This window comes from Rissa tridactyla, chromosome 2, assembly GCF_028500815.1.
Source record: "Rissa tridactyla isolate bRisTri1 chromosome 2, bRisTri1.patW.cur.20221130, whole genome shotgun sequence".
In the NCBI taxonomy this organism is placed as follows: Eukaryota; Metazoa; Chordata; class Aves; order Charadriiformes; family Laridae; genus Rissa; species Rissa tridactyla.
The window spans coordinates 12,323,288-12,337,681 of NC_071467.1; the positions used below are offsets into that span (position 1 = coordinate 12,323,288).

At 40.6% G+C, this 14,394-nt stretch overlaps 1 long non-coding RNA gene across 1 annotated transcript; it reads right to left on the minus strand.

Moving 5' to 3' along the window:
- Positions 1 to 10,394: 10,394 nt before the first annotated feature.
- LOC128906167 (uncharacterized) lies at positions 10,395 to 13,498 on the minus strand. The gene is made up of 3 exons (XR_008465082.1): positions 13,307 to 13,498; positions 11,034 to 11,105; positions 10,395 to 10,689 (listed from the first exon to the last, which is right to left on the minus strand). It is a non-coding gene; the product is annotated as an uncharacterized LOC128906167 (long non-coding RNA).
- Positions 13,499 to 14,394: the final 896 nt, after the last annotated feature.

A 14,394-nucleotide genomic window follows, 5' to 3' on the forward strand; every position in this document is an offset into this window, starting at 1 on the left:
CTGCAGCAGACTTGCAGGACGCTGGAAGCAGACTCCAATGCAGGTAGAAGCAAGCACTGGAGTCAGGGGAATCTTCCAAATATCATGTAGGGACCTAGAGAAAATACTTCAGAGACACAGAGATGTTGAATGTTCTTGTCTAAGACAGGTTTACCTGGACCAAAAGTTTCTCTGAAAGTCATTGCTGCTTTCACTCTAGTGTGCCAAAGCTATCTGTTGAAAATGAAATGTAAATTCTTAAATCATATACACAATTCCAATTATTGAATTTGCAATGTAAGTAAAGAAACGAACAAAAAAGAAACATCACCTGGGAGACAAGAAAATTAGCTTCTATTAAAGTCTTATTCTATTAAAGTCTCATTCTATTAAAGTCTCATTTCAACTCTGTGACTATGACCAGGAAGACTGATGCTTTGTCTCTTTTCCAAAACACTGAAGCAAATACCAACACTCCATGAGACATTCTTTGATTCATTTATGTACTTATTTTTAGAATGAGAGTAAAAAACTGTCTTAGCTTTTCTGGCATCTGATAGGCTAATTGAAATTAATATAAGCACAATTAAAATTAACTAATTGGTCTAAAACCTGATCTTTAAAGGCATGCCACAGTGGGCAGCCAGGCAGAGCAACACAGTCAGCATTCCAACAGTGTCAGCCTTAATCAGCATCCAGGCAGCTCAAATCTCTGGAGGGTTTACTAGACACCTCTCTCATTATGCCTTTCCTAAGGAAAATACCACAACCTCAAATCAATAAGAATATTTGATTGAACTATAAATACGCCAAATGGAAAAATCAGCTTCAAAGAGCGGTGTCTGCACATCAGTAAACAGCTCTCCAGAAAGTCATCTTAGTTTCAGCCAGATTTCTTGGTGTGGTTTGAAATGACATGTTTTCTTCCTGTTGTGTTGCCTGTGGTTCAGACTAATGTGGTATTCATGGCAATGGTTTCTGTCATTTTTTCTACTCCTATTTTGTCTAGGACTGTGCTTCTTTTGTTTCAAATGGCTGCAAGAAGTAAATGGTATGCTATCTCTCTATATTATTGCTCTTCCAGTAATGCATCCATTATTTACTGCCTTAATTTCTAAAGCATGGCTTCTTTTTATCAGGCCTGTTTTAAATCATCAATGTAGAAAAAAATTGCCACGCTGTTATGAGGAAGGTCCAAGGATTGAAGCTCTGCATTTCTTTCCTTAACAGTTTTATCTACCAGTGCAAGCTTCCAGCACAGCTGGAGTGAGAATCTAGACCTGTCCCTGGCCCCACATTGTCATGCCCATAATTTTCAGCAGTAATGGCCATCATATGAGTGGATCACGCCTTAACATATGTTTCTTCAGTCCTCATCGTGATAACACTATAAACTTATTTGAAGTTTGAAGATTCAAAGAATTGGGGAAAAAATAGTAAAAGAAACAATATATAATACAGTCATAAGAATATATTGCCCTGATTAGTCCATGCACTGGGAATAAAACCCAATCAGTATTGTTTAAGTGCCTCCCCAGTAAATCAGAGAGCATAGCTTTATTTTTGGAGAAGAGCTGTACAATTAAATGTAAATTCTGAGCATCAGCTCCCCTTACCCGATACCATTCACTGCCTTTGCCCTCTTTCATGAACGTCACAAGGTAGATTGAATTGCCCCTCCTTCCCCTTACCCTCAGCATTCCTGTGCAAACCGTGTTCCAGGACAGAGGAATTCTCTCATCAAGCACAACAAAAAGAGCTTCTACAAGTATATTGGAAGCAAAAGGAAGACCAGAGAAGTTGTAGGCCCACTGCTGAATGAGGCAGGAGTCATGGTGACGGAGGATGTGGAGAAGGCAGAGTTACTGAATGCCTTCTTTGCTTCGGTCTTTTCTGCTCGGCCCAGCCCTCAGGAGTCCCAGGCATTGAATAAAGTAACAGGGAAAGAAGAAGACTTCCCTTGGGTTGAGGAGGAGCGGGTGAGGGACCAATTAGATCATCTAGATATTCACAAGTCCATGGGCCCTGATGGGATGCACCCGAGAGTGCTGAGGGAGCTGGCAGAAGTCATTGCTGGGCCGCTCTCCATCATCTTTGAAAAGTCCTGGAGAACAGGCGAGGTGCCTGGGGACTGGAGGAAAGCCAATGTCACTCCAGTCTTCAAGAAAGGCAAAAAGGAAGAGCCGGGGAACTACAGGCCGGTCAGCCTCACCTCCATGCCTGGAAAGATGATGGAACAGCTCGTTCTGGGTGTCATCTCAAGGCACGTGGAGGAAAGGAAAGCTATCAGAAGTACTCAGCATGGATTCACCAAGGGGAAATCATGTCTGACTAATCTGATAGCCTTCTACGATGGCATGACTAGATGGATAGATGAGGGGAGGGCGGTAGATGTGGTCTACCTTGACTTAAGCAAGGCGTTTGACACGGTCTCCCACAGCATCCTCCTAGGGAAGCTTAGGAAGTGTGGGTTAGATGAATGGACAGTGGGGTGGATAGAAAACTGGTTGAAAGACAGAGCTCAGAGGGTTGTGATTAGGGGCACAGAGTCTAGTTGGAGACCAGTGACGAGTGGTGTTCCCCAGGGGTCAGTACTGGGTCCAGTCCTGTTCAATATATTCATCAATGACCTGCATGAGGGGATAGAGTGCACCCTCAGCAAGTTTGCTGATGACACCAAGCTGGGTGGGGTGGCTGACACACCGGAAGGCTGTGCCACCATACAGAGAGACCTGGACAGGTTGGAGATCTGGGCAGAGAGAAACCTTATGAAGTTCAACAAGGGCAAGTGTAGGGTGCTGCACCTGGGGAGGAACAACCCCATGCACCAGTACAGGTTGGGTGCTGACCTGCTGGAGAGCAGCTCTGTGGAAAGAGACCTGGGAGTCCTGGTGGACAACAGGATGACCATGAGTCAGCAATGTGCCCTTGTGGCCAAGAAGGCCAATGGCATCCTGGCATGCATCAAGAAGAGTGTGGCCAGCAGGTCGAGGGAGGTCATCCTCCTCCTCTACTCTGCCTTGGTGAGGCCGCACCTGGAGTACTGTGTCCAGTTCTGGGCTCCCCGGTTCAAGAGGGACAGGGAACTGCTGGAGAGGGTGCAGCAGAGAGCTACAAAGATGATTAGGGGACTGGAACACCTCTCTTATGAGGAAAGGCTGAGGGATTTGGGTCTCTTCAGTCTGGAAAAAAGACCTCTGAGGGGTGACCTTATCAACACTTATAAATACTTAAAGGGTGGGTGTGAGGAGGATGGGGCCAGGCTCTTTTCTGTGGTGCCCGGGGACAGGACAAGAGGCAATGGGCACAAACTTGAACATAGGAAGTTCCACCTAAACATGAGGAGGAACTTCTTTACCCTGAGGGTGGCAGAGCACTGGAACAGGCTGCCCAGAGAGGTGGTGGAGTCTCCAACTCTGGAGACATTCAAAACCCACCTGGACGTGTTCCTGTGTAACCTGCTCTAGGTGACCCTGCTCTGGCAGGGGGGTTGGACTAGATGATCTCCAGAGGTCCCTTCCAACCCTATGATTCTATGATTCTATGATTCTATGAATTCAGTGACAGGCCTTTTTCAGTGTTGGCTTTGGGCACCTAATCTGCCACTGAGGAGAGCAGGAGCTGAGGTACTTAAGGTGAGATGCAGCTGAAATTAAGACGTATGTACTGACGTTCAATCGAGTTTGCCAGGCACAGAGGTATAAAGCTGTATGATACGTTTAGGCTCTCTGAGGTACATGCATGGGGCTGGTAGATGTGGTACAAGACCTATGGGAGACCTGTCCTCTTTTCAAGTTGTAGATGGAGACCAGGCAGAGCAAGACAGCATATCTCAAACAGTAAGAAATGCTTATTGATGGAGAACAAAATTGAAGTCTTTGTCAATACATCATGCAGCGGTTCAGTTGAGGCTCAGCTTAGTTGCCTAGCATAGATGTCCCAAGTTATTCAACACGTTTTTGGTTATTTGAGGCAGCGCTATGCGGCTAACAAATATTGCTTAAGTTGACACTTGGACACCTATATCTAGTCAGTTGGATTGAACTCCTGCTGCCTCCTGAAGAGTGTGCTGAATGCTCCATTAGCCATATTGATTAGATCTTCATGATTTTCCTCTTTATCACTTGTTTTTCAAGTTCTCTCTACATACTCAATAACATTCACGTTCAAGTTGACCTTTTGAACCTCCTCGTGTTATTTGAGGAGGTTTATAATCAGACAAAATAAAAATCTCTGCTTTTCTTTGCCCTGCTTAGTCCATGTATTATGCACTGGGAATAAAACCCAATCAGTATTGTTTAAGTGCCAGTAGAGTAAATCAAATAGCATAGTTTTCCTTTTAGACAACAGCTATACAATTAAATAAGAGGCATGTGATTACTTAAAAGTGATATCTATGTAAAAAGAAATTATTTAAGGTAAGCCTTGTTGTAAATCCCTTACATTTGTTGCCAAGTAGTTCAGACATTCCACAAAAGCTTGAAATATGGAAAAGTGTTACCTGCAGGAACTGCTCCTTTAAAACATCCCCACAAGCTCCTGACTCTCATTTATCAAAAGCTTGCAACTGAGCAATTGTAGTAGTAGTGCTCATTGCAGTAAATTACCAGCACACGCACACACAAAAAGCTTCCAGGCAGTATCAAAAGAAAGGAGAACAGCCTCCCCCAGGTCACTTTGGTACTTTTCCTTAAGAGTTAAATATTGTTATCACTTTGACCAAAGTAAATGGGAACTTGTGGGAATATTTCCATTTAAAGAAACATCTAGTATGAAACAGGTTATAGTCCTTGAGGTAGCCTTGTTTCTTTGCAAAGGATCGACAAAGCTCAGTTTCTCTGAATAGGCAGAAACAAATGACAGCATACAACTCTCTCACTCACAATTTCCAAACCTACTTTTCCAGTGCGCTACATTCCCTAAAATCTCTATCTTGCTGTTTTTCCTCAGGGATATACTCACAGCTGTGTCTTTAGTTTTCCGCTGGCTTTCTCCTCTCTTCCTCCCACACATTCAATTTGTCAAGCAATTTCTTAGCCTCTGTATTTGTACCCAGTGTCAGGGACCCCTCTCCCATTCTCTTTATGGCTTTCCTAATGCTGGGTACCACTGTTCCCGGAGCGGTGGCCTTTCTTACTTTTTATTACCATTGCAGTACTTGACCATTGTATGGTTCCTTTCCGTTAGTGCCAGTGAAGGATGAAAAAGACCTGTCAGTTTTAAATATGTGTATAGTGGTCTTGTGAACTAAGAGCCACTTGATGGCAGGCGCAAGCTCTTTCCAATACAGCCCAGTTGAGGAGCTGTATCACTAGATAACACATGCATGTTGGTTATACGAATCTTCCCACTCAGGCCACAACATTAACGTTGACTTTCATATTAATTATAATGATCAAGCAGCCATATATGCACACACACACAAATAGTTTTACAGAGCAGGATCAAAAATCAGGTATAGTCACAAATGCATTTTTTACTGACACATAGCCAAGAAACTAAAAGAATTTTTTGAAGGTGGAAGGAAATGTGATGATTCATAGGCCAAACCCTGAGGTTCTTACTCTATTTTGAAGCAATACTGATCTAAAGTGGAGACAGTAATTTCCAGCAGGATTCATGCATTACTTTGGATATGCTGTAACCACTACAACTATATACTTCTGGAATAAATCAGGTTGGAGAATAATGTTGAAAATGTTCATAATTTGGCAAAGGTAGGAATGGGAGTTTGACAAAATAGTCTTATTTTTATCTCCAACTGAGTTTTAGACCTATTCCAGGGTATCGCCATCTAATGGTGTCCAAAATTGGATAAGGAATAGCCCTTGGACATCAGACCAGGCTGAAGCTAGAACAAATCCATGCAGTTCAGGATTCTTCTGTCAGGCTTTTCATTTTCACATAAGAATTGCTTATTGCAGCAACAAGCCACTGCATAGCACGCTTTCCCAGACTAGCAGTGTGGAGATAAGGAAGGCATCTCTAGTTCTTGCATCTGTTTCACACACCTACATGAGACAGGGTGGTGGTAAGACCTTCTTATCAGGCAGCATGCTCTGTTACTGACTGAGGCTATTTCAGGCAGTAAAACCTTCTGTAAGCAATAGAGCCTAGATCTATCCAAGTTTTCATATATCTAAAGTGAACAGATTTCACTGGAGCTTTGCAACCTTGATGATATTCTAGTAACAAATAGTTTAGATGCCACAGTCGTTATATATGGTTGCTTTGTAGCAAACAAGAGGACAACTGTGGTTCAAATTCTAATGACTGGAGTGTGCATTTGTCATTACAAAGATGGAGAACTCCACCAATTCTGATTGAAATATGTCATCTCACAGCCACTCTACAAGTGATCATTCAAGAAAGCTTAGAGGTGTGTAAGCATGGAAATATTAGTCATCATAAATCACATTTTATGAATAAAGGCAAGCCAGGGAGGCTCAGAGTATCAATAAGTTGCCTTTAGGGAACCAAAAAAAAACCCACATACATAACAGTTGGCACACCAGTTCTTGAAGACAAAACAAAAACCTGTAGATATCGTAGAGCAGTGACCACATGTTCTGGTGCCATATTAATCTTGACTATGATTGAACACTTGGGAAAATAAAAGCATGGAAAGGTCCTATAAAAGAATACAAAAAGGAACCACAGAAAATTCCCCAGTGATCTATTTCAGCCATCAGGAGAAGTGATTTTCAGCTCCATCCGTTAGAAAGAGCATTTATAACACTCTCTTATCTTCAGAGAGATGAATGCTAATTCAGAACTCAACTACGTGGAAAAAAATAATTATTGAGAAAGTGCCTAAAGGCTTTTATGAAGCTAATGAATTAGCTCAAATTGGAAGAGAAGGTCAGTAAATTCAAGGCTTTCTGAAACCTCACTTATTTTCCTCGGTAAAAATAGTAGAGACCCTCTAATACCCTTTGGGCTGCCCATTTCCTGCAAGCTTCTGACCTGCTAGAACAGGCAGGAAGAATCTGGCATCTCTTTATCAATGCTTGGGATTTGTACAAGGAGATTTTTACACTTGACATTTTTTTGAGAATCATTCATTTTCTAAGATCTCCTACAGCGTACAAAAAAGCTGGCATCTTTTGTTTTTAAACATAGCTAGGCATGACTGTTGAAAGAAGGAGAATTAGTCCTGATTTACATCACAACCAAGAAAGTAAAATTTTTGGTACACATACCTTTGCAAGAAACCAATAAAAATCCTGCACTGCTTCCTTATTGCATAGGAAGCTTCAGTGTGCTCTTGCTTTCTGGTGATTTGAACAGACCCTGCTATATTCCTACATTTCTCATTTTGTAAACAGTAATACTAATAAAAAGAATTTTAAACATATTTTAGGATATTTTACACTAGGGAGTATGTCTTGGCTTTGAAAAAATATGGCATGACAGAGCTCTGTCTTTGCTGTTTCTCAATGATTTCCAGATCAAACACATTGACTTTATAAATATTGTATAACTCTCCATGCAAACTCTACCTGGAATCTGAGAGCTCAGGCTAAGATCTTCCTTTCTTGTGTATCTTTGCCAGCGGTAATGATTCAAGAGAACACACTGCATCCTCACTGGTAGGTCTTACCTGAAAAATGCAAAATGGTACAGAAATTCTTGAGCAAGTGGATTCCTAAGGGGTGAGTCATTTCACGTGGCTCTGCACAACACCTTTCTGGGCTGCTACAGCGTTAGGCAGGCATAGCACCATGCTAACATGGTTAAGCTGCAGCCAGACTCAAGCTGATAAAGCCTTCTTTGTCCCGTGTCAGGCATAGGTGGCCACAAACTCAAGCGTATCCAGTACACCTAAATTACTATGTTGCTTCTACCGGGGTCGCAACTGCTTTAGAGAGGGAGGTGAAATAAAAACCTAGAGAACAGGGGTAATTCTGGAGAAATGCCAAGTAGGAAAAAAAATTAAAATCTAGCACCAGTAAGAAGGGAAGGAGGAACTAACATCTTAATAGCTTGTCTTTACGGTAGGGTTTGTCTTGAAGCAAAGCTTACTAATATTTCAGGAGTCAAGCATTTGTCATTATTTCTAGACACTGACGTGAAAAAAATCCCACCCAAAAACATAATTACATTTTAAAATCACGGAGTCATCACAAGGGGTACAGAAGAGATCCAGGGCCAAGTACTATGTAGTGCAGATGCAGCCAGAAGCAATTTGCACCACCTGGCCTGGGAACCAGCGTTTACACCCCAGAGTAGATGCACTTAGTGTAGATGTAACCTACAAGTTACAGGGGTTTTCAGTCAAGTCAAGCAGATGTGATCAGAGAGGGACCAGGCAATCTAAAGGAAGCTATCTGATCCTGAGCACTACATGCTTTTAAGCAGATAGTCCACTATCTGAGAGAGAAAGTACAGTTTGGGTGAAAGAATCATCATCAGATAAGTCTTTGCTGCTTTTACCCATTGTGCTCTGTATGACATACCTTTTGACAAACAAAGAATGCTTTGCTTCTAAGAGATTGTTCACATTATTGACACATTATTTCCTGCTCTAGGGGAAAAATGGGGTTTGAATGCTGGTAAAATGAGCTGCAACATTAGTGTGAGAGTGTCATGTGATGCCATTCAGATTTGGTTTAACAGGTGAAATCTGTCCCTGGTAGACCAAACTGAAGAGACACTGAAAGGAGTCTAAAGCATAGCTTCCCTTCAACATCTGTCTTCAACCTACCTATAGTGTACATAGATGAATAGGTTAGAGAGACGGTTTGCATTATTTGGCTTGTCTTTATACACAGCTCGGACCATATATTTTTACACAGCAATTCCTGAAAGCAGGGGTGAACTGGAGAAATGCTTTACAAAGACATGAAAACTGAAATTAAAGATTGAAGTGGAAGAGAATAAAGAACAAGTTGAGCAGAAATATTTTTTTCATCTGTGCCATAGTACTGAAGTAATAAAAGAGTAAAGCAGTCGTCCCACAGACATTGTCTCTTCACCGCAACGCGTGGAAAGGAAGAGCATGACCTTAATCAATATTAAGGTAGTGTAAAATATGTTCCTAACCTACCAGCTATTATGAGCAACCTTTTAATTTCCAAGATAACTCTATGCCTTCAAAGATCATCAGTTTTTAAAAGAAACAACACTGCTAGGGTTTGGGTGGGTTTTTTTGCATCCATGGGAAACTCATCAAATGCATAGAACTAAACCGCAGTTACTGTGGGATGAGCTCAAGGGGAATTTGGGAGCGAGTATCTGGAGAAACCAGCTGTTAACCTCACTAACCTTTGAGAGTCCTAGAGCTAATGACATTGCCCAGTCTACCTCATCTTTTTGTATTGATCAATTTGCATTTCACAAGAGAATTCATACCGATGCTGGAAAAAATCACCATTAAGAACAACAAACCTAAGAACGCTTTCTCACAGTTTCCTTCTTTCTTAGGGAGCTGCAGATAACTGTTGACGCAAATATTGCATCAGCACATACTGAGGTTTGAGAAACAGAAAATGTTCTCACTCAATATGCAAGTGATGAGATCAGTCCAATAAAGAACATGGTCTTTGTCACACTCGTCACGTTCCCAGGATGTTATCATGACTTACTCAAACTCCCACAAAAGTAAAATAAAACCTGAGGTTGCTTAATCTTTGAGGGGCATTGAAATTCAAGAGGAATGATAAATACAGAAGAGCTGTTCCTAGAGAAGCTTAGGGATTTATCTGCGCAACTTCCATTAATATATATTTGATTGGAGCTGAGCAAGTAAATCCCTGTGCACTGTGCTGAACATTTGCAACAGGGTGCTGAAACAAATATTTATGTTTGAATATGTTTTTCCCCCTCCAGATGCTAAATGCTAAGTGTATTTTCCCATGCCTTTCCAAGGCCAGTAGCATCCCCAGTGTCTTGCATCTCAAAGGGTCCCAATAGAACTAGGAGAATCACTTCACTGGCGCAATGCTGTCCACTCTGAAGTAAAGGGCAACAACCTCTTTGTGTCTGACAGAGAGATTTTGATCAAGCTAACTGAGTGTTGTTGTTTAACACCAGCCAGAAGCCTGAACCGGGAAAGGGAAAGGAAAAATACTTGTGGGTTGAGATAAAGACAGTTTAAGAGACCAATAACAGAAAAGGAAAATAACAATAATAACAATAAGAATAATGACACAAGTCACTCTGACTGCCTGGTGAATTGGCACCATCTCAAGCAGTGATTGTGAGCACCCACCTCCCAGACAACCCCATTTATATACCAAGAATGATGTCTATTGGCCGTTCCATCATTCTGTCTAGACTCCTTTTCAGCTTCTATGGGAAGGTGAAATGTCTTTGAAAAAATATAAATATCACCTGGCAAGAACTAAAACAATATGCATTATTGACATTCCTTTCATACCAAACCTGAAACACAGCAACCACTAGAAAGAAAATTAACTCTGTCCCAGCTGAAACCAGGACACTTGGGCAATTCAGACCTTTAATAGTGACCATGGTGCTGTGATCCTTGTGGAATTAATGGATAACTAAATTAAACAGAGATGAAACTTCAGACAAATAAGTACTCAGCTCGGTTTTTCAAGGAATTGCCTTGGCCTCCACCTTAGCACGGCAAGATGTGCAGGGCATGTATAAACCAGTGTGACTCTTTGAAGGAATGACACTGATCCATATCAGCTTCAACAGAGCAGGATGCAGGTGTTAGGTAATATTGCTGCATTTAAACTTCTGAAATAAATGTATAAAGGGGGAAAGAATCAAAAAACAAAATCAGATATCCACACAGACCTTCCCAAAGTTTGAGAGCCCTCTCAGCATAGCTAACATCATCCAGTTCTGCTATTACACACAGAACATAAAATTTGTCTAGTCAGAATGACAGTCTCAATGACTTTGAGGAGATAGGCTTTTGAATTATCTGGGAAAGCCTCTGTACAGTGGCATTAAACTTAAATTTATGGATATGCTACTTAAAATCTGAATGTAGCAAGCTCATTTCTACAAACAGTGAAGGGGAGAAGATAATTTCCTTGCATAATTAAACAGCCAGTTGTGTCATTAAACTAACTCACTTCCTTTGCTTGTTTGTGATATGTTGTCCATCTTTCTTCTACTTTAATGCTTGGGTTCTGAGGACATGCTTCCTATAGTTCATTAAAAAAGAAGAATAATTTTTTTCAGACCATAAGCATACATTTTTTCCAACATACAAATGTCTGCAGTTATTTTCTTCATATCAGAATAGGAAAACATAAATCACTGTGCTACAGACCATCAATTCAGTTTCTGATAGGAGACAGTATCCTGTGTTTCAGAAGAAGGCAAAGCCATCCCAAACTTGGCAGATGTTTTTTTATATATCTCCAACCTCGGGTCTCCTTCTAATCTCTAATAGTGTTTGATTGGTTCAAGTCCAGGAGGGGAAAGAAGCAGCTAAATATATTCCAAAATGTTGGCTTTTACAATTGCATATCATAGTATTTTTATTATCCCTACATACTTTCAATCCTTATAGTGACCTATCTATGTATTTCTGGCACCTGTGTGAGTTCCAGCTTAAATTACAAGTTACATGAAAAGATATGTTCTTTATGCAGTCCTGCATTTGCCATCTCCTTGTGTTATTGAATGTGTCCTTGACCTAGGGTTGGGGGAAAAGGACAAAGGAAAATTCCAGTCTTTGTCCTTTGCACTGTAATTTCATAGAGAAGCACAAGACTGCCAGCCAGTATAAAAAAAGGACTTCAAAAAATATATACTGTGATTTATATGAAAATATTACGATGCAAAGGAGAGAGATTTGATGAAAATGGCAGTGGATTGGATTGTGAATCACTTCCTCACAGCCCTTCCCAGAAAACTAGCTCTACTGATATCAGAACAAATAAAGCAATTTTTTTGCCCAAGAAAGGCAGAGAAGTCTGGAAGACTCAAACCAGGCATAGAAGAACAAAATTCCACTTTAAATTCCACTATGATTCATCCACAAGTTCTATCTACCATCTCTGGAAACACTGAAGGTCAGGTGGACGGGGCTCTGAGCAACTTGATCCAGTTGAAGATGTCCCTGCTGATGGCAGGGGGGTTGGACTAGGTGGCTTTTAAAGCTCCCTTCCAACCCAAACTATTCTATGGTTTTATAATTCCATAATCTTTCTTGTCTGCCATTTATAGAAAAACAAAATAAATACTAATAATCTAAATTTCTTCCACGACTTTCAGAAAAACAATTTTGTAAAATTAGGACCTTCCTATTTTGACACCTCCAGAGTTGCATTTAAGGTTGCTTCTCTAAGCTGTAGAGATGAAATCAAGAATTTGATGTTTTTCTCGGCTTTCAACCCTTAAGACCTGCTGAAGCTCCAAGAGACAAAAAGAAGAGAGTTTCTGTTCATTCTTGTCCATTTACCACTGATTTCCTCACTAATATCCTTCCAGATCATTCTGACCTTACCTGCTGAAATAAAAATAGCTGGACAGGTGTCACTGAAGTCATAATTTGTCATTCAGATGACAGAACTGAGAATAATTCTGGTACTGCATGTTCCACTCTTCAGGTCCTAATGCTCAAAGCCTAAGCCTCAAACCAAGAAAATAACTTGAGGTGGGCAGTAGGTCCTGTACTGCTGCATTTGTGAACTGAACTCACTTGATTTTGGGAATCACTGAGAAAGAAAAGAAATGCTGAATATACATTTTTTAACAAGATTTCCCAGTACAGTCCTATACAAGATGGTTCTTTCAAACCAGCTGTAGTTATCTCTGCTGTGTTTGGATATTTGACATTTCAGTAAAGAATCTCTCCTTGATTACCAGGGCCTGACAGTCACTCTACTTGTCACTGAAAAATTAATTTTCCTTGATATGCAAAAACCTCTTGGAAATAGCCTATGACCTCAGTTTTCATGTACTAATTCCTCTGATACTAATTAGGAATTATAGGCTGCGTCTCCGAAGATTCTGTTTAGCCCAGTGAGGACTTTGCTTTTGCTGAGTTCACATTAGAAGTTTTCAGAACACAGGCAAAAACCCCAAAATGTCATATCAAAGTTCACATTAGAGCTCACAGCCAAGTGGAAAACAGAGTTCAGGTGTTTTAACTCTTCTATTGCTTTTGCTGAGCCTCACAGTTAAGAGATCATTATGCAACTGGCCCAACTCCACTGATATTTCACATCCTTCTCATGCATTCATCTCTGTGCAGCTTTAGAGTGGTGTTGGCGGAGTATTGCAATAATGGGCAACTTGAGATCTCTTTCATCTCAGTGATGAGAAGAGGCTTGGTGAAACAGGCTCTATGAGAAGAAACCTCTATTTCTAGAACATGATTTTCAAAAGCTCTTACCTTTAGTTTAACATTTCCCATTGAAAGCAGTGGTGCCATCTTCAATGTGTGCAGTCAGGTCAGTGCTAAAGACTTTCTCCTGTACTTGTTTTTCATGAAAGATGTCCTTGTTTAAGTGTGTCACTTCATTATCACTGCTGGGTTGGTTGGTTGGTTGAAAGAAAGCCTCTGTAACCCCATTCTATGTTTGCATTGAGCTGTAGCTTTAAATTGAGAAAAATTCATTCATTTTTTCATAAGAAAGCAATAATCTCTCCAGCATTAGGAGGTATGAAAGAAGAATTGTATAAATTGCAGCTGGCCAAGGTCAGCATTAACTTAAGTACTGGAGCTGATTGTTGGTACCCACGCTTATCCACAAAAACAGGAGCTGTTTTCGGGTCTTTTGGAGTTCCTGTATAAATCCATCCTTCCATGCTTTAAAAAGAAACAGCCAGGACTACATTTGTAGTGAGTCTTTAAATACATTTACTCAGCTTGACTATTTCTCTGGTCACATTACCACTGCAGAAATTTGAGGTCAAGGGGGCAGGGAAGGGGGGGTGTGAAAAATGGTGACAAGTTTTATCTTGCCAATTTTTTAATGAAAATTTGTCTCCATTTTGCAACCAGCTCCAATTTGACATTCCAGGAAGCTCAGTCCAGATTAAACCCAAGACAAATTCTCCTTTTTTCCCTGTATGAGCTCGGCTGGAGCTGTGCTGGGTAACTCTCCCTGCAGATGGGCAATTCAGCCAATGAATCTGTGAGCCTTATATGTTTGTTAGCTGAGCCTCATAAAAATATGAAAAATATAACCAGAAGTCACATAAATAAGAGAAACTTTTTAAAATTAGACAGACATTGATTATTTGGCATTTTGGTAGGACTCTACACACTGGAGTTGTCTGAAAAATTTTGTTTCTATTTTACATACCTTGACAGCATTTTTTTATTCCAAGATAGTTTGAAAAGTGTAAATCACAAAATACAGACAAATACTTTTCATTATAAAGGCATCTTGAATGACAGCTCCTGGCCAGCCTTTTGACAATAATTTTCCATCTCCCACCTTCTTTTTTGTTGCCAGCATCACTTACAGCATTTTC